The sequence below is a fragment of the Xenopus laevis genome, chromosome 6S (genome assembly GCF_017654675.1).
Source record: "Xenopus laevis strain J_2021 chromosome 6S, Xenopus_laevis_v10.1, whole genome shotgun sequence".
Lineage (NCBI taxonomy): Eukaryota > Metazoa > Chordata > Amphibia > Anura > Pipidae > Xenopus > Xenopus laevis.
In genome coordinates, this window is record NC_054382.1 from 102,701,709 (window position 1) to 102,723,173 (window position 21,465).

The following is a 21,465-nucleotide window of genomic DNA, read 5'->3' on the forward strand; positions in this document are numbered from 1 at the left end:
TACAGGACTTGGGTAAAATGCAATCTTTTAAATTACTTTTAATTGTAATTCAGCGCAAAGCAAATGTGATTTGGATTAGGCAGAACATGTTCACTATTAGCTGCTAGCGTATACTCCACAAATACAACATGTAGCCACACACATAGCCGGAGATAAACACGCGGGCCCCTTTAAGAAGAGGGGAGGAGGCGCGCGAGAGAACTTGAATGAAAAGCACTAGTGAATTCTTGCATAAATTATGCCTGGTGGCTGAGTGACGTCACGCGGCGGTGGAAGGAGGGGGCAGGGAGTAGGAGGAGTCCGTGGTGTGTGAGTAAGTTCGCGTCCTGTGTGAACGCGCTCTGTCCTCTGGGAGGACGCGTGCGCGCGGGTGGAGCTGGTGCCTGAAGAGTGAATGTGACTGAGCTGTGAGTGTCCGGCGGAGCCGCGGGTTCGCCTCCTCCGTACGGGCGCGCTCGTGCACTTCTATCGGATTAAACTTGAGCCGAAATTAAAACACAAAGGCAAAAAGAGAAAAAGGGGAGAGAGAGAGAGACCGCAGGAAACCGAATGAGCCGCACGGACACGGGACAGAGCGAGAGAGAGTAAAGCTGAACAGGCTGGAGTGTGGGGAGAGCGTGAAGTCTACAGGCAAAGATCGTCCCCTACTCCCGTGCGGCTGGGAGAGGAGGGCAGGGGGAGAGCAGATAAGAGTTGCCCATATCTGCTGATCTGCTCGTGAGACAATAGGGCGGTGTGAGCTCCGGTGGGCGAAGAGAAGCCTCCTGGCCGGGTAAGTGGCTACGGGGGGCGGGATGGCGGCTGTGGGGAAGCAGGGGAAGGGCACAGAGCGTGTGAATGAATCAGTCCGGTGTTGGACCAGGCTAATAACAATGCAACTCCTCAATTGGCACATCGAGTCCCTTCCCTGTCTCGCACTCGGCAGCACCGGGTGGCACAAGTTGCCCGGCAGATGCACGAAGTTTGTGCCACTGATTCCCGACAAGTGTTTCTTGTCTCTTGTTACCTCCAGTGATGCCTCCCCAGCTCAGCCCACTGTTGCCCCCTCTCAGCTCAGCCCAGTGTTGCCCCTCAGCCCAGTGTTGCCCCCTCTCAGCTCAGCCCAGTGTTTGCCCCTCAGCCCAGTGTTGCCCCTCTCAGCTTTAGTCCTGGGTCCCAACATGACAGGGGCCCCATGGAGCAGATGGGGGGGTTGCTAACTGGACCCCTCAGTTTTATGCGGGGGCTGCCCCCCTTCCCCCGGCCGTGATTAGAGGACAGAGAAAGAGATGGATAGAGGAGATGGAGGATCTCTGGGGGGGGGGGGTCAGATCCTGACCATGAGGAGCTGCTGCTGTCCCTCCCCCTTTAGAAATCACGACAGGAGCACGTTGTCTTTATCGCGACATTTGACCACTGAGGTCAAATTAGGGAGGGGGTTATATTGGGGGGTGTGTGTGGCCCCGAGCTCTGGATTCCCATCAATTTGTGCAGACAAAGTGTCCGGATCGAGGCGGTGCATGTGGTGCAGTTAAAGGTACACTCCCGGCTTTCTATTCTTCCATGTGAGGCGTGTGTTTGTGTACTAGTGGCACGCTGCTGATGCTGCTGGCGACTCATTGTATCGTGCGTGCGGGGCAGCTGCGGGATTGTCTCTCTTTGCAGCCTCAGGGCGCACACACCTCTCGTATCCGGCAGCCTCTCGTATCCAGAAGCCGGAGGGATGAGAAACATGCTGGTGTGAGTGCTTGTGTGGTGGGGGCGGGGGCTTATTTGGGATGTGAGACACGAGGTACCTTGCTCAGAGAAAAAAGTAAAAAGAGGGGGTGTCGCAGGGAAAAAAAAGAAACTCATGTAAAATCAATTGAGTACGATTGGGGGTGTATCGGCCTGAGCATCTGCAATGGACAAGAGAACGCCAACTAACCCTGAAAAAAAGCGCTCGCGCCTCTCACAGCATCCTGGGAAATGTAGTTCAGCCACACCAACGAAAGAGGGTTTGTAGTGGCACAATCTATACCGAGGAGACTCGCTCCAGGCACGTTTCTTTATCCCCGGACAATTGGAATATAGGAAGGTTTTTTTCCCGTTGGAATGGTAGAAATAATCCCGGATGATGTGTTAGAGCTCTGATGTGTTAGAGCTCTAGTTGCCCTCTCTGCGGGGGGATTAGCCAGTGATCATTGGGGAGCTGGGGATGACTCTAGTGGCTTCTTCTTAGAAAGACATGGCCTCCCTTGTTTTATTTCCCTGCACAGGGTCCTGCTGGGGGAGCAGGGGGGGTGGGAAGCGGTGTGTGTGAATGGGAGAGGTTTGTTGATGAGGCTCAGGCAGAAGGAGCTGCAGGCTACCAGCAGCCATCACTGCATGCCATTCATCTCCTCCTGATGGCCTTTCACAGGGGGTTACCCTGGGGAGGGGGGGAGCCAATGCGTGAGGGAGGGGGTTACTTGGAAAGGCAATAGCTACACAAGCCATGGGCACCCAGTTACAGAGGGACACCAGGAGTATCTCCCTGAGAATTAAGCACCCTCTTTTTATTTAGTGTGTTTTCTTTCCCCTGGCAAACAATAGACAAAGGACACAAAAGTAGCAGTTGAGGAGGAGTTTCCTTTGAATGGGAGAGCTCACCGGCCAGCACCATGCAGCTCTGGCTTTTCAGCACTTTGCATTCTCTCTGCCACTCTAAAGTTTTAAACAAATGCAAATGAAGGAACGTTTTGTTTTTCTTTAATCACCCCCTACCATAAAGTTTCCCCCCTTTTTTTTTTTTTTTCCCTTTTTAATTTTCTTTTGCCCAGCGCAATTTACTTTCTCTGCTTTCTAGACGATTGAATTCTATCTCCCGAACATGGAATAGGAAGGTGTCCCTAGCAGACCTGCATGCTAATGACAGGGAACCCATTTTCCCCAGGATATTTCTTTTTTTCCTCCTCCTGCAACTGGCCGATCAGCCCATCTGTATCACCCACCCGTTATCTGCATGACACCAATTTTCCTAGTATTGTTCAATTGCAATTTAATTAGTGCAATCATTTATACTTATAACTCTGTGCCTTTTTGATATCCAATTTGTAGCCCATTTTGACTACAATTCCCAGCATCCCTTGATCGGCTTAGTTCAACTTTTTTTGAATGTGGGAGACCCAGTCTTCCACATGTTTCTGTTGCATACCCTGCATAGGGCAAAGAACTGGCCCCACTGCAGAAGAGGATACTCTCATTACTAAACTTAAAGGAACAGTAGCCCCCAAAAAAATTAGTTTTTTCAAATAATGAAAATATCATGTGCTGTTGCCTGGCACTGGTAAAACTGATCTGTTTGCTTCAGAAACACTACTATAGTTCATATAAACAAACTGCTGTATAGCAATGGCGGACATTGAAAAAAGGCTATATGGCACAGGTTAAATAGTGGATAACAGATAACACCATTATGTTCTACAGAGCTTATCTGCTGTGTAACCTGAGCCTTTTCTCCTTTGAATGGCTGCAGAGAAGCTCATTTATATAAACAATAATAGTGTTTCTTCCTTTAAATAGCACCTTTAAATTAGTGAATTGCTTTTTAATTGATACAAGGCAGGTACATTTTTTTAAAATCAAATTTTTCCTGTAAATATTTGACTTTTATTTAGGGCTAGTTTATTAAAACACCTATATATACTGTTCAGGGAAATACGATTGTATCAGTTATGTACATAGGGATACACAGAAAGGCCGAGTACTTTGTTTTTCTGTGAAATTGCCCATGATGTAACCGGTTTTTCTTGGAAGTAACAAGTTAAAAATCTGTAACTTTCAAATACCGTTCATGCAAAAAACATTGTTATATTTGTTCACTTCTCCAGGCCACACAGACGTTTCCTTGGTTTTGCTGTGTGTTTTTCCACCTTCTGTCGTATCCAATGTTACTTAGGTTGACATAGTGGATACAAGTTTATTGATGTGCTAACACTGTATGTATGCTTTCCTGTTGCTTCCTAATGGATATAATATATTGTAACAATTAGTTGTTACCATTTATTCCTTCTCATGAAGCCTGAAACATATATCCTTTCTGCTATGTTTAAAAGAGAACTAATGCGTAACTAAAGAAGTAGCTATAAATGTTTAGCAGTAAATATCTGTATCTCCAAAGATGCCCCAGTAGCTCCCTATCTTCTTTTCTGCTGATTCACTGCACGTGCTCTGTGCTGCTGTCACTTAATGAGCTTAGGGACCAACTCACAATATACAGTACACATAGAATAGAAATGTCACACTATAAGACTGATTAGTAATTAATATAGATAATTACTACATGACAGCACATAAACCACTGCAACTAGCATCATGATTTAATAATCAGCCCTGTAGCATCAGCTTTTATTACAGACAAACCTCATTTTCTGCTTGATAATTTGCCACGACCCCTAAGCTTAGCTTCTCAACAGCTGCTCAGAGCCCACTGAGCATGTGAGTGTCACGGACACTTTCCAAAATGGTGACTTCCTGTGACAAGTCCTGGATCATTGCTGCTATTGAGAAACTAAAACTTTAGGCTGGAGCAATAAGTTGAGTATATAAAATATGGCATTTTTAGCAATATTAATTTTTGGGTTTAGTTACCCTTTAAAAGAGAGCTTCATCTTATAGTGAACTTTTTTGTATCATGTAGATGTTTTAAGGTTCAAGCTGGACCTTCTTTTGGTTATGTACTAGCATATATAAGTGAGCTACTTTGATCAAAACTAGGGATGCACCGAATCCACTATTTCGGATTCGGCCGAATCCTTAGTGAAATATTTGGCTGAATACCGAACCGAATCCAAATCCTAATTTGAATATGCAAATTAGGTTGGGAAGCGGAACATTTTTTTACTTCCTTGTCTTGTGACAAAGTCACACAATTTCCCTTCCTGCCCCTAATTTACATATGCAAATAGGATTCTGATTGGTTCGGCCAGAAGGATTCGCCGAATCCTGGAACAGAGATGCAAAAATTGAATAGTGCCCTTCTAAAGCCGCTATTTTAATACAAGCTCAACCCAATGGTTGCCAGGGCCACTTACCTTAACAACCAGAAAGTATTTTATACCCCCACATCTAAAAAGATATGCAAAAGCAAAATGTAACAATATATTTACAGTGTAATGTACATTGCTCATGGTCTGCAACATACTTAGGATGAATTTACAGGTAAATGTCCACTTCATATGCCCCATCCCAAGAAGTGTGTTTCGCAGAATGACTTGGGCCCCTCCCCAGCAGAGTGAAAGCAGAAGTGTGACTTGGTACAGTTTTTTGCATTGCTGCAATCCCATTTCTCTGTCGAGTAGATCTGTGATTTTTTTTTTTTTTACTGCAGGCTAAATTGCTCTACATAGTAAAGATGACACTGGGTTTTCAAAGTGGAAACGGGTGATGGTGGTTAGTTTATATTTTTTATAAGGACATTGTTAAACCTACTGTTGCTACGCAGGAGTGATTATGGCTTGTCATTGGGATCATCCTAGTTTTCTTAATGCACCAATATTCTTTACATTAACATATGGGTACACCAATGATGTGAAGGTGCAGCATGTGCTTAATGGGGTTGTTCACCTTTTGAGTTAACTTTTAGTATGATGTAGAGAGTGATATTCTGAAAAATTTGCAATTCGTTTTAATTTTTATGTGTTTCTTGCATTATTTAGTGTGTATTAAGCAGCTCTCCAGCTTAGTTTTATCAATCTGGTTTGCGAGGTCCAGATTACCCTAGCAACCATGGGTTGATTTGAATAAGAGACTGGAATATGAATTGGAGAGGAACTGAATAGAAAGAGTAATAAGAAGTAGCAATAATAATAAATGTGTAGCCTTACAGAGCATTTGTGTTTAGACGGGGCCAGTGACCCCCATTTGAAAGCTGGAAAGAGTTCGAAAGAAAAAGGCAAATCATTAAAAAAAAACTATAGACTAAATAATGATGCACAATAAAAAGTTTCCATTTTATAACATGCTAAAAGTTAATTTAAAGGTGAGCCACCTCTTTAATGTGCCTGGTGAGGCATTTTAAAACTTGTTGCTGCAATCATCTTAAACTGTGACCTATCCATAGGCAGTTAGCCAGCATATTAACCCAACCCACAGTAGCGTTCTTTCAAGTTATATTGATTAAAGTTGTAGTTTTGACACACAGACACCCTGACATTTGGGAACTGTTGTTTGTGATTAGAACAGGCTGTACTTTTAATATGGCTCCAGTTAAACCACACCTACGGTTGTCTGATTTAAATGCCCTCCTGGTGCTAATGATTCTCCAGATTGTGGTCTCTGGACTCTTCTAGATTATATACACATATTGTTTTCTGTGTGTATAAGTGAAACCTTCTTTATCTGTTGTTTAGACCTCTTCTGCTGTAAGCATCACTTTTGTTGCATGTGGATCCTTCCATTTGTCTTTATATATTAATTTGAAATATATGAATATACAGAAACTCCTATATACAACATTCATACTCCATTCTTGTGCTGCATAAACTTTTTATTCCAGTCTTCTGTTCATCCGATGTTTCACATGGGATGCACAGTGAATTTAAAAAAAAGTGAATGCAACACAAGAATATCTGAAATGTCACATATATTAATTGGTTTGATCACAGTTGTACATGTGGAAGTGTGCATATTTATATATTTAAAAGGAACAGCATTTTATTTTCTTGCTGGTTCTTCTGTCAAGACTGAGAAAATTTTAAGAGCCAAACCATAAATGGGATAAGTAACCCTTTTGTACTATTTGCTGGAGCCCCTTCCCACCAATAGTTTAAACAAGTTGCTGTGTTATAAATATTGTTACATTTAGAAAGTTCTATATTAACAAGAGTTCTGCTTCACACCATTAATTCTTATGACAGCCCGTTTTAATATTAGCGGACAATGGTGCAAATTCGGCTTGCTATGTCACAAACTCTTTAGCTGTAGCAGCGCATGTTGAAGCAGACTAGGGGACAGATTCACTAAAGGGCAAAGTGGCCGATGCTAGCAAAAGTTTTCCAGAAATCCCATCCATCAGGACATCGCCAATTCACTAACAGGCATAAAGGACAATTCGCTAGCGAATGAGACAGTCGCTAGTGTTCGTTCGCATTATATCACCAGGTGACTCTTTGCTCTGGCGAATGGTCGTTAGTCCGCAAATGCAGTAAAGTGCAAATTTTACAGAATGTTACCTTTTTCGCCAGAGTTTACTTAGCCACCTCAGACCAGGCAAACTGATAAGATGAATCTACATCCTCCTCAATCTTATGTCAGTGACATCATATCCTGTATGCATTAAAGTTGTAAATAACGCTGACGGCTTTTCTTTTTTTATGGTTGGGGCAGATTCGGGGAGATTTAGTCCCCTGGCGACTAATCGCCTCTTCTGCCGGGTGACAATCTCCCCGAACTGCCTTCTGCCTGCTTGAATGAAGAATCGCCTGCGCTAATGCACTCTCGGCGCTTCAATTTCCGAAGTTGCCTCTCGAGGAAACTACGGGTGACTTCGGAAATCGAATCGACGCGAGTGCATTGGCTTAGGCGATTCTTTATTCAAGAAGGCAGTTCAAGGAGATTGTCGCCCCGCAGAAGAGGCGATTAGTTGCCAGGCAACTAAATCTTCCCGAATCTGACCGTCTGCCCCAACCCTTAAAGCGCAATTGCCTTCAAAAGTCCAAACTATTAAACACGTGTGAACACATTTTTTTTAACTGATTTGAGGGGCATGCCACATTTATACTGTATAAGGGTGGACTTATGTCTAGGGAATTAGAGGATCTATTCTGTCCTTATTATGGCTGTTTTAAAAAACATTTGCACCAACATCACTAATAAAGATTTCCATGAGACTTTTAGGTACCTGCAATATTCAAATTAACCTAAGCGCAAGAGTGCTGGCGTAGCTTTGCTAGGCAGAAATGAACAGTAGCGACAATTCTCTAGGAAATGCTCGCACTGCTGAAGTGAATTAATAGAATGAATTTGCTCCAAGGGCAAAATGAGGGGAGCAGTGAGAGCGGAAGTATTACATGTGCATGGGTGATGCCACTTTGTCTGTGGGCAGAGTGCAACCAGAGAACAGTGAGACAAGACACTGGTGGAACCAGAGTATTCAGTAAAGTGCCTGTGAAACTGCAGATACAGCTGTCCTGAGAAGATTATCTATAATTTATGTGATAGTCCTGATAGTGGCCAAAATTATCCATTTCATTCTACCTTTCAGACTACCTTTATTGATAAATACATATGTTTACAGTGTTGCTAGGGTTTGTATCCAGATTGGTGTAACATGCCGCTTGCAAATATATGGGAAATAAAGTATCTCTTAAATGTATTACTAATGCTGGCCATAAACGCAACAATCCGATTGTATGAATCATGGATTCATGCGATTTTCGGACCGTGTGTGGAGAGTCCCGACATTTTTCGTCCGGCGAAGATCGGTTGTTTGGTCGGTCGGACAGGTTAGAAAATTTCTGTCGCCTGCCGATAATATCTCTGCATGTATTGCCGATCGTACGATTTTCAGTGGGAAACTGTAACTAGCTTTGTCGGACATAACTATCATACGATTGCTGTCAGGGGCAGAACATCGGCTGATCTGTTATTTAACTACTTTATTTGATCGGAATGGTAAGACTTTGGTCTGAATGTTTAGTGGAGGTTCGGGAGATGGGAAAGTCTGATTGTACGTTGATTCGTACGATCGGATCTTTGCGTCTATGGCTAGCTTAAGTCTGTCTATCCTGTGGGTTTTTTTTTTTTTTATGGCTTGTCGTGTTCTAATGGAATTTGGGAAATACTTTCGTTTCTTAGCTAGTATGGCTGTGTTGATGCTTCTCTCTCCTTGGCCGGCTGCACGTGATAATTGTGACCCAGAAGGTATGACCTTGTGAGTTGTAATGTGCCTCAGGTTAGTCAGTGAGTCACTACAAATCATCGATTGCTTTAGCTCTGTGACATCATGAGTGCGTGTTCACAGAGAGGAAAACTCTGATACGGTTCTACCGCAGCATGAATGGATGACTATTCATTTAACTATTCCTGCCATCCGGTGGTAAACTGGGGCTGCTGTACAGCACTTCTCTATAATGTTTCATTTTCTTCTACCAGATGTCTTGGGACAGATAACTTTTAACTGATTCACTAGAACGCTCTGTATTTTTTAATGACTTCTCAAGTGAGCAGCTGGCAATGAATGTGTTAAAAGTAGTTTTGCTGCACAGTGCAAGTATATACTAATGGCACCTGACAGAATTCCGTCTGCTTAACTGAATAACTACTACAGTGATCTCTTGCTTACTGTTGAAGGAACTCTGCCAACATTTTTTTTTTTCTTCCAATTTTACACTATATTTATACAGGTATGAGACCTGTTATCCAGAATGCTAGGCATGTGGTGTTTACTGGACAAGGGTTCTTTCCGTAATTTGGATCTCCATACCTTAGAGATACTGATATCAGTAAATAACCTTTTTTATTATCAATCATAACATTGTTTGAATGCTTTTTATAATTTTGCCATAAAAGTATTTGCCTAAAGCTTTTACATTTCCTTTCTTACTACATTGTTGCTCTATGAGGGGGCTGCCATATTTGTGCAGCAGTAGTCTGTTCGTATTAGAAACTGTTAACTAGGGATGCACCGAATCCACTTTTTGGGATTTGGCCGAATTCTTCGTGAAAGATTCGGCCAAATACCGAACCGAATCCTAATTTGCATATGAAAATTAGTGGAGGGAAAGGAAAATGTGGGAAAATGTTTTTTACTTCTTTGTTTTATGACAAAAAGTCACATGATTTCCCTTCCCACACCTAATTTACATATGCAAATTTGGATCTGGTTCGGCCATGCACAAGGATTTGGCCCGAATCCTGCTGAAAAAGGCTGAATCCTGGCCGAATCCTAACTGACAGGTTAAGAATAGACACTCAGGTTGACAAAACAGTCAGGTTTAGGAACTTCAAGTGACCATTACTTACAAAAGCAGAACTATCGGCAAAAAAACAATCAACATGACCTAAAGGTAACTTTTAATGTAGATTAATATTTTGAAAATAATTTTTTTAGTGTCCGTATTACTTTGTCTACTAAAAAGTCATTTGAAATGGAAAAAAAACCCCACTAGGTTTGTTTTGCTTCCAATAAGGATTTATCATATCTTAGTTGGAATAAAGTACAATATATCGTTTCATTACTACAGAGAAAAGGGAAATCATTTTTAAAATTTTTAATTATTTGATTATAAAGGATTCTATGGGAAACAGCCATTTTAGCTTTCTAGATAATGGTTTTCCGGATAATAATCCTATACCTGTACAAGATGATAAAAGCTCAAATTAAAATATGTGCACATTTATTATATTCAGCTTCCAGGAACCCAAATTATGGGTATATATATATATATGTAAAATATCCATAAAGTTTTAAAACTCTTGATTTTGTTTGTAATTCAAGGTTTAGCTATATCAGATGAAGGACATAAGTGACCTGTTTGCTGGAAATTTTCCTGTGGGTTTTTTTTTTTTTTAGACTTCACAGTGAAATATTCAGTGAAGCGATCATGAGCTACTGTAGTGTCTCCCCCCCCCCCACAACTATTCTTGTGGTCCTGGTCAGCAATATATTATTTATAAAATTGCAGTGCTGCCAACAGTCCTAGCTGTGCAGGTGCTTGCATGCTGGACTGTTGGACCTTTCTCACTAATGCAATAAGATACTGCAGCAAAGACAGTTGCGTGATGAGCTATACCTTACTCTTTTGCTTTAAATCTATTCATTTTTATTACAAAGGCTGCCTCTGAAAGGAAGGGAATTGAGTGTTTAAGTACAGGTACATGGAATGAGCTTTCTGATCTTGCACAGGGAGATAAATAAAATGGCTGAATCTGCATCAGCTTGAATGCTGCATAATTAAAAATATATATAATTTTTCTTTCCCAATATATTATATGTGCACGTGTTCACACTCTTACCGGATAACAAGTTGATTGTGGGTGCAGGGTCAAAAGTGTCAATCATATAATTGTAATAAATCAAACTTTTTTTTTTTTTATTATTTTTTTTTTTAATAATGCCTATCCAATGTTTCACCCATCATCAGGGTATTCTCAAATAAACACATTTATTTTATTACAATTGGAAAATAGATAGATATATATATGTATGTATGTATGTATGTATGTATGTATTTATACACACACACACACTCTATCTATCATCTCTCACTCACTCACACACACACACACACTCACTCACTCACTCCCACACACTCCCACACACTCCCACTCACTCCCACTCACTCCCACTCACTCTCACTCACTCTCACTCACTCTCACTCACTCTCACTCACTCTCACTCACTCTCTCTCTCACTCTCTCTCACTCACTCACTCTCACTCACTCTCACTCACTCTCTCTCACTCTCACTCACTCTCACTCTCTCACTCTCACTCTCACTCACTCACTCTCACTCTCTCACTCTCACTCACTCACTCTCACTCACTCTCACTCACTCTCTCTCACTCTCTCTCACTCACTCTCACTCACTCTCACTCACTCTCACTCTCACTCACTCACTCTCACTCACTCTCACTCACTCTCACTCACTCTCACTCACTCTCACTCACTCACTCTCACTCACTCTCACTCACTCACTCTCTCTCACTCTCTCTCACTCTCTCTCACTCTCTCTCACTCTCTCTCACTCTCTCTCACTCACTCACTCTCACTCACTCTCACTCACTCTCACTCACTCTCACTCACTCTCACTCACTCTCACTCACTCTCACTCACTCTCACACACTCTCACACACTCTCACACACTCTCACACACTCTCACACACTCTCACACACTCTCACACACTCTCACACACTCTCACACACTCTCACACACTCTCACACACCCCACACACCACACATCTCTCACACACTCTCTCACACACTCTCTCACACACTCTCTCACACACTCTCTCACACACTCTCCCACTCTCCTCACTCCTCTCACTCATCTCACTCACTCTCTCACTCACTCATCTCACACCACTCTCCCTCACTCTCTCAACACTCTCACTCACTCTCACTCACTCTCACTCACTCTCACTCACTCTACTCACTCTCACCACTCTCACTCACTCTCACTCACTCTCACTCACTCTCACTCACTCTCACTCACTCTCACTCACTCTCACTCACTCTCACTCACTCTCACTCACTCTCACTCACTCTCACTCACTCTCACTCACTCTCACTCACTCTCACTCACTCTCTCTCACTCTCTCTCACTCTCTCTCACTCTCTCTCACTCTCACTCACTCTCTCTCACTCTCTCTCACTCACTCACTCACTCTCTCTCACTCTCTCTCACTCTCTCTCACTCTCTCTCACTCTCTCTCACTCTCACTCACTCTCACTCACTCTCACTCACTCTCACTCTCACTCACTCACTCTACTCCCACTCACTCACTCATCTCTACACTCCTCTCACTCACTCATCACTCACACTCTCTCTCACTCTCTCTCACTCCTCTCACCTCTCACTCACTCCATCATCACTCTCCTCACTCCTCACCACTCTCTCCACACTCTCATTCAACACCTCTCTCACACTACTCTCTCACACACTCTTCACACACTCTCCCAACTCTCACTACCACACTACTCTCACACACTCTCTCACACACTCTCTCACACACTCTCTCACACACTCTCTCACACACTCTCTCACACACTCTCTCACACACTCTCTCACACACTCTCTCACACACTCTCTCACACACTCTCTCACACACTCTCTCACACACTCTCTCACACACTCTCTCACACACTCTCTCACACACTCTCTCACACACTCTCTCACACATCTCACTCTCTCACACACCTCTCACACACTCTCTCACACACCTCCTCCCCCCCCCCCCCCCCCCCCCCCCCTCACTCCACACCTCTCACCCACACTCTCTCACACACTCTCTCACACACTCTCTCACACACTCTCTCACACACTCTCTCTGGACAAAATCAGATTTGGTATGCCTCTCTTAGAAAGGTGATGGTTAAATATCTGTCATATGGTGTATAGAACAAGTAAGCTGCATATGACACCAAAGCTCTTCAGGATGTTCTCCATAATAATTTAAAAGCTGATTAGAGCAGAACTGCACAACATAATTGTTTTTAAGCTGTTGGCAGATAAGATTTAACATCTGAGGTGCTAACCATGTAAACTGGTATTTCAAGCCTTGAATCCCACCTGTTGTATTAGCGTTTTGCTCTCAGGGGTTGCTTAGAGTTGCAGTTTAAGATCCGGTTTGGTGCCTGATAGCAGGATGTATGCCCCCACTGATGCATAAGCAAGCATCGACGTTTCTCGTATCTCCTGCTTGTTGCAGGGAGAAGGTACAAGACACGAAGGACATTACTAATGTTCATATTGTATTTTACAGATAAGACTTGTGGAAATTCCAACCAATGACAAACATTGCCCTCATCATAACAGATTATATGGTTAGATGCTTTTGTAATGTTTTTGGCACGTGTTTAGGACCAATAACAAAACAAGTTATGTGTGACTTTAGGGGTAGATTGATAGCATGTGCTCAGTGTAATCATTGCTGTTAATTCAAATTTTCCTGCCTACCACTGATCCGAACTGACCGCAAACCGCGGAATGGGCAGTTTGTGTTACTCTGTGTTAATGACCCCACTATACCCACTTATTGCTACTCCTTAATTTCCCCAGTGTGTGCTAGGCCCTTGGCAGTGGCACCCAAAAAATTACCCTGATTCTTAGCACCCTGTGACAGCTGATGGCTTTTAGTGCCATTCTGTGAATTTATTGCAACAACATTTGAAGGGCCCTTGCCTGATGTCATTCATTCCACTGTTGAATCCTAGTCATTAGTTAGAACACCATCTTTCTTCCATTGCTTTGGACCATTTAAACTTCCATTTGTTTTAAAGCAACAGTTAAGGGTAAAAATAAAAACTGGGTAAATAAGGTGTGGAAAATGTTTCTAAAATAGTTAGTCAAAAATGTAATGTATAGAGGCTGGAGTGACTGGGAGTCTAACATAATAGCTAGAACACTACTTCCTGTTTTTCAGATCTATAACTCTTGAGTTAGTCAGTGACTTTAAGGCAGGCCACATGGGACATAACTATTCAGTGCGTTTGCAATTGATTCTCAGCATGCAGCTCAGATTCAAATGCAACAGTTATGACCCATGTGGCCTCCCCTCAAGTCACTGATTGGTTACTGCCTGTTAACCAATCCGTGGAAACCAAGAGAGCTGCAAAGCAGGAAGTAGTGTTCTGCTAGTCAAAAATGCACAGCCTATCTATTTACCCAATTTTTATACTGAACAATTCCTTTAGGAAGTGGTTAAAAATCACTTTGCTTATTTTTTTTTTTTTTTTTTTTTTTTTTTTTTTTTTTTTTACATTCAGGTTCATGCCAATATTATGTTAACATCAAAGTTGCCAGGCTACATAACTGATAATTAAAGGTCGTAACAATAATTGCTATTTGTAATAAATTTCACCTGTGCTTAAAGTGAGCTAATTTCCCCCTTTTAGTGGAGACTTTTTAGTTGTGCAGTTTCCAATTACTACTACGCTGTCAGAACATGAATCCCAATGGGATTTGGATCATGTATTTTGGGGCTCTGTGAAATGCCTTCAAATTTTTACAGAATATATAGGATACAATATTGTTATAAATACAGGACTCTGTCGGGGGAGACCTAAGTTGAATGGAATCAGAGCCAGTTTTTATGCTTTTGGCAGATGTCTCTGACCCTCACTACTTGCCAGTGCAAGGAAATGGCACTTTTACCAGATTAAATAAAGTGCTAGTTACAACAACAACAACTCCATAGTGTTCATTCAACATCTGTTTTATCAGTAACGTCTTCTACTTTTGGTCTAACTTCTATATGTCTCCTTGCTTTTTTTGACATTGAGAAAAATGCACAGATGCCATATGAATGTTTGTTTCTTTTCAGTCATATATACTCTTTTATACCCGAGGTTTCAGGCTGGCTTCTTTTTACCTTTTGCTATTTTAGTAGTAGTCGGTTCTCCATAGTAGTGGCTGGCTACGTGTTAAACTCAGCAGTGGATGCCTTGCTCGCCTGATATTGTTGCGGTAGAAAATATAGATATCTGCATTCGGTTTGGGATTCGGCCAGACCCTAAGTACACTTTCAAAACTGAATCTGAGTCTTTTAGTATGATGTAGAGAGTGATATTCTGAGAGAATTTGCCTTCGGTTTTAATATTTTTTACTATTTGTGGTTTTTGAGTTATTTAGCTTTTTATTCATCAGCTCTCCAGTTTTCAGTTACAGCAATCCAGTTGCTAGCGTCCAAATTACCCTAGCAACAAGGCATTGATTTGAATAAGAGACTGGAATATGAATAGAAAGATGAGTAATAAAAAGTAGCAATAACAATACATTTGTCAGTGACCCCCATATGAAAGCTGGAAAGCGTAAAAAAAGGTAAATAATTCAAAAACTAATAAAGAAAAAATGAAGATTAATTGAAAAGTTCAGCCATTATATATCTTAGTAAAAGTTAACTTGAAGGTCAACCAGCCCTTTAAGAAATTTTACTCCAGTTGAACTGAACCTTCCTAAGAGTATTTAAAGTGTTCAGATTAGCCCAATTTTGATGTATTTATAGATCTCAATAAATCTATCTGTGCTAAGCTGAATGTACTGACAGTCAGGTGGACCTTTATCACCTACTTACAAAACCAGTGTCAGGATCCCATATGTCAGTGACCATAGACGCACAGATAATATTGTATTGTAAACAAATTTTCGTACGATATTCGGTGCGTGTATGATGGGAAATGAGACGACTGATATCTGCAGAAAACTTGGATATCAATCGGCTTGTCGGAAAAGTTTGATCGGGTGTCGTTGAAGGCACCCAAACATCGGCCATTGTTGGTGCTGAATCGTCGGATACATGTAGAATTCTATTGTTTCTACCTGTATATTTGACAACTCCGCTCTACACGTGTGTATTGAAACAAATGATCTTTCTTGGAAAGATCTTTTCCAAGAAAGATTGTAATTTTTGCGTCTATTGCCACCTTTACTCATTTGTGTGAATTATGTGCTGCATGGTCTCTTGTACTACTGCTCTCAGCATATCACTGGTAGCTGAAGGCTTGCTGTGATTTGTAGTATAAAAACATCTGGATGGCCATGGATTGACCAAGGTTTTGTTTTGAAGATGTTTCAGTCAAACAGAAACTACATAGCTTTGCAGAACTGCACTTTAAAAAAACCTTAGCATAATTACAGGTTATCAGTTCTGTTATCCAGAATGCTCGGGACCTGGGGTTTTCCAGATAACGGATCTGTAATTTGAATCTTCATTCTTCTACTAGAAAATCATATCAATTTTAAATAAAAGCAATAGGCTGGTTTTGCTTCCAATATGGATTATGTCTTGGAATCAAGTACAAAGAATTGTTTCATTACTATAGAGAAAAAGGAAATCATTTATTAAATTCTGGATTATTTGATTATAATGAAGTCTATGGGAGCCAGCCTTTCTGTAATTAGAGCATTCTGGATAATGGGTTTTCGGATAACCAATTACATACCTGTACTAGTTAACAAATAACTGCTGCAGCTGTACAGTCCAGGGTGTATATGGAGGCACCTTGTGCCATCGAACTGATATCACTGTCTTCATTCCTTAGTTATTCCAAGTTTGTTTTTCTTGCTATGGACTCGATCAAGCCCTTCGATTCGGATATGCACAGAGTAATATGGTCCCACTGAGTTGTAAAAGAAAACCGAGAAAATCTGCTCGGCTGAAGCCTTCTATTGGCTCTAATTGTATGCCCTTCATCCCTATGAATGTGACACCTTCCTCCACTTTGATTTTGGTCCGGCTAAGAAGCTGAACAAGTAGTGTGGTTTGGCCACTCCTGTGTGTGATATATTATTTCCCCCTATCTTTGTATTTAAAGTAGTGGTTCACCTTTAAGTTGACCTTTAGTATGTTATAGAATGGCAAATTTTCTATTGGCCTTCATTATTTATTTTTTATAGTTTTTTAGTTATTTGCCTTCCTTTTCTGACTTTTCAGCTTTCAAATGGGGGTCAGCTCTGTACGGCTACAAATGTATTATTACGACTTTTTATTACTCATCTTTCTATTCAGGCCCTCTCCTATTTAGATTCCAGTGAGTTATTCAAATCAATGCATGATTGCTACGGTAATTGGACCCGAACAACCAGATTGCTGAAATTACAAACTGGAGAGCTGTTGAATAAAAAGCTAAATAACTCAAACCACAAATTAAAAAAAAAAAAGAAAACTAATTGCTAATTGACTCAGAATATCACTTTTTACATCCTACTAAAAGTTAATTTAAAGGTGAACAACCCCTTTAAAGGAACAGTTCAGTGTGAAAATAAAAACTGGGTAAATAGGCTGTATAAAATGTTTCTAATATAGTTAGGCAAAAATTTAATGTATAAAGGCTGGAGTGACTGGATGTCTAATATAATAGCCAGATACCTGCTTTTCAGCTCTATAACTCTGAGTTAGTCATGACTTGAAGGAGGCCCACATGGTACATATCTGTGCAGTGAGTTTGCAATTGATCCTCAGCATTCAGCTCAGATTCAAAAGCAACATATATGACCCATGAGGCCCCCCTCAAGTCTCTGATTGGTTACTGCCTGGTAACCAGGGTAACCAGTCAGTGTAAACCAAGAGAGCTGAAAAGCAGGAAGTAGTGTTCTGGCTATTATGTGAGACACCCAGTCACTCCAGCCTTTATACATTACATTTTTGGCTAACTAACTATATTAGAAACATGTTTTATTTTGCACTGCCTATCTTATTTACCCAGTTTTTATTTTTACACTGAACAATTCCTTTAACACATACTATGAACAGTCAAGTCTCATGGACTTTCATGATACTAGATTTAGCTCTGCAGTATTGTTTAACAGCTTTTATGGAAATCACAGTATAATTAGATTTGTCCTTGTTATTTACCAAGGACTGAGGAATATTATAGCCCCTTGCTTAATTCACATACTGTCTGTCATTAAGAGGTATTAATATAATTCCTTTGATTATTTAATGAGCGCAATGTGGTATTGCTGATTCTTTGTCCGTACAGCCTTTGTGTGTTTGTGTACTAGAGGTATAATAAAGTCAATTAGGTAATCATATCTTGCTTTCACATATTGACAGCTTAGATGAATGCAGGAGGGAATATTGTCTGTAATTTGCTGTACAATGAATGAATGCTATCTCAATTTTTTCTCGTACTAGTATATAGATAATTGGCTGCAAAAGAAATTCAGAAAATGTATCTGGCAATTATGAACTTTTTTCGGACATGTAAATGAAAGGAATGTTTTTTTTAAGTAATCAATGCTTACTTGAGCTTGGGGGGCATATAACGCAAGTTTCTTCTAGGGCCAACAATGGGATCACAGAGATGACCCTATGGTGACTTGTCAGATGAGGGCAATATCAACCTGCCAGTGTGCTCCTTCTCATGCAGAATTTTCAAACATGCACTAATCTATACTAAATTGTATAATGTATTAAAGGAGAAGAAAAGGCTAAAATTAAGTAAGCTTTATCAGAAAGGCATATATAAATGTACCAGTAAACACTCAAAGTAATGTTTCTCTGAGTCCTCTCTCAAAAGAAACACTGCATTTCCTTCCTTCTATTGTTTATACACGGCTTCTGTATCACACTTCCTGTTTTCAGTTTAAACCTCTAGGGCTTGGGCTTGAGCATGCTCAGTTTGCGCCTCTCTCCCTCCCCCTGCTGTAATCTGAGCCTAGAGCTATGAGTGATCATGAAGAGACTCAGGCAGGAAGTGATGTCACACCAATCTAATATGGCAGCTGCTATCCTAAACAAACCGAGAGCTTCTAGAGCTGTTTACTCAGAATAAACCTAGTGGCATAGCTTGCACTATTGTGGCTATTCTATTAGCAATAAACTGCTTTGGTAGCTTTCCTTCTCTGTCTTTATTTTGTGACACTCCTTTTGGTTTTTTTAGTCATCTGTATTTGCTGACTTTTTAGCTGTTCTTCTGATATTGGCCACTCTGTGCTTGGTTAAACTGCTCATACATGGGCTGTATGAGATCTTATTTTATATAAATGTGTAATACAGTGCAGCCCAATAGCTGATACATTGACACACATAAGACATTCTAACCCCTTTATAGCCTTTTTGCACCTTGCACCTTCCTTGACTGGGAGGCTTCCTCCCCTCTGTTACAATAGTGGCTGTCATGTTGAATGTCTGGTGTGGAAATTACAGGTGCAGCACCAACAAACTGATATTTCAGGGATGTTCTTGCGAGCCCTTAAGCTGTTGAACTGTAACCCTGGCTTTATTTGATGGGTATTATAGTTCAATAACAGCTGCAGGCCTGCCCCAAAAAAGTAGCAGTATAGAGTCTGTGAGCTTGACCAAAATACTTGCTGCTCACACGTATGTATTCTGTAAAGTTGTCTGGGTTCATGTATCTTAGAGGAGGACACCCACATACCTAGAACTGGAACAATACAGGGTATTTTGGTAGCCTTTGTGTCGGAGGCCAGGAGTAGTATAATGGGAAGAAGACACCTTTGAACCAGACCAATGCCAATTGTTACTGAATGTCACAAAATGGCTGTTTTCTGGAATTGGCCATAGTCGATGTGCCTGTATTATTTTTTTTAGTCTCCGTATGTGAACAAATGATTCTGTGGTCGGATTTCTATATGTGCACAATGTGTATGAAAAGTTAAATGAGGCAGCCGAGTGTGAAGAGCCAGTGCTCAGTCCCCTCCAGCTCGCTCTTCTGACCTCTGGCCTTTTGTATCGTGTGACACTCAGCCTGGCTTTGTGTAGCAGCTTATTCATGATGGGTTACTCACCCCCACCGCATATGCCAGCGCCTTCCCAAAAGAGGGAGATAAATTATTTTCCACTGCAGGTCAGACCAAAGAAAAGGCCTCTGGATGTGTGGAATTGGGGGAAGGGATAACACACATTCTCTGCAAAGGATCAGGCAGGTTACAATCAAACTTTAAATGCTAGAATATTCAAAATGTGCTTTCATTTTATTTAGATGTTAAAATTGCATGTTTTGGTCAGTGGGGTGTGACACAGAAAGATTGGAGACTGACCCTTTGTGCCTTTGACTAGACTCTGAAATGCTGCAATAGTTGGTATCTGTGCATCTCTGTGTGCATTACAGCAGCAACTAAGGAATTAGGTATAATTGTAGCATTGAAAATTGTAGCCTCTGGGAAGGGACTGTGGCTGTGGGATAGCAGGTATAGTAGGGAGAGACGGTGCCTATAGTAACAGTGGGATAATAGACTCTGGGAAGGGAGTGTGACTGTGGGATAGCAGGTATAGTAGGGAGAGATGGTGCCTATAGTAACAGTGGGATAATAGACTCTGGGAAGGGAGTGTGGCTGTGGGATAGCAGGTATAGTAGGGAGAGACGGTGCCTAAAGTAACAGTGGGATAATAGACTCTGGGAAGGGAGTGTGACTGTGGGATAGCAGGTATAGTAGGGAGAGACGGTGCCTATAGTAACAGTGGGATAATAGACTCTGGGAAGGGAGTGTGACTGTGGGATAGCAGGTATAGTAGGGAGAGACGGTGCCTATAGTAACAGTGGGATAATAGACTCTGGGAAGGGAGAGTGGCTGTGGGATAGCAGGTATAGTAGGGAGAGACGGTGCCTATAGTAACAGTGGGATAATAGACTCTGGGAAGGGGCTGCGGGATAATGGGTATAGTAGGGAGAGATGACGCTTATAGTAGCAGGGGGATAATAGTCTCTGGGAATGGGCTGTTTACCAAAGGTTTATTAAGGGAAAATGGTAGGTGCAACACTCAGCCATCTGCCCTTCTATTGCCTTTTAAACTCTGCTTTTGCACCTACTTACACAGTTGCTGTAGCAGTTACATGGTACTAAAACTCCCCGGGGACCTTCCTCCCTTGCCATTCATGTATTAATAACATGCATGATCTTGGGACTTGTATGTGGTAATACAGTAACCTATGACATCAGATATATATATATATATATATAGATATAGATAGATATAGATAGATATAGATAGATATAGATAGATATAGATAGATATAGATAGATATAGATAGATATAGATAGATATAGATAGATATAGATAGATATAGATAGATATAGATAGATAGATATAGATAGATATAGATAGATATAGATAGATATAGATAGATATAGATAGATATAGATAGATATAGATAGATATAGATAGATATAGATAGATATAGATAGATAGATAGATAGATAGATAGATATATAGATATATATAGAACAAAAGTTGAGCCGCACTCACAGGGCTTAAAAATAAAAAATTGATTTATTTAAAAATATATGACCGTTTCGGCCTCTTCCAAGGCCTACAGAAAATGGCAAAATACGTGATATAT

At 41.1% G+C, this 21,465-nt stretch overlaps 1 protein-coding gene across 4 annotated transcripts in view; it reads left to right on the plus strand.

The window, feature by feature from the left end:
* Positions 1-273: 273 nt before the first annotated feature.
* chd7.S (chromodomain helicase DNA binding protein 7 S homeolog) overlaps positions 274-21,465 on the plus strand; it is a 108,536-nt gene continuing 87,344 nt past the window's right edge. Inside the window, exon 1 of one of the 4 annotated variants that reach the window (XM_018223754.2) lies at positions 274-772. The gene's annotated coding sequence lies outside the window, so the exon portion shown is untranslated. Of the gene's footprint in view, positions 773-1,366; positions 1,517-1,551; positions 1,720-21,465 lie in introns of those variants that run through there. The other 3 variants (XM_018223750.2, XM_018223752.2, XM_018223753.2) reach the window with 3 other exon arrangements.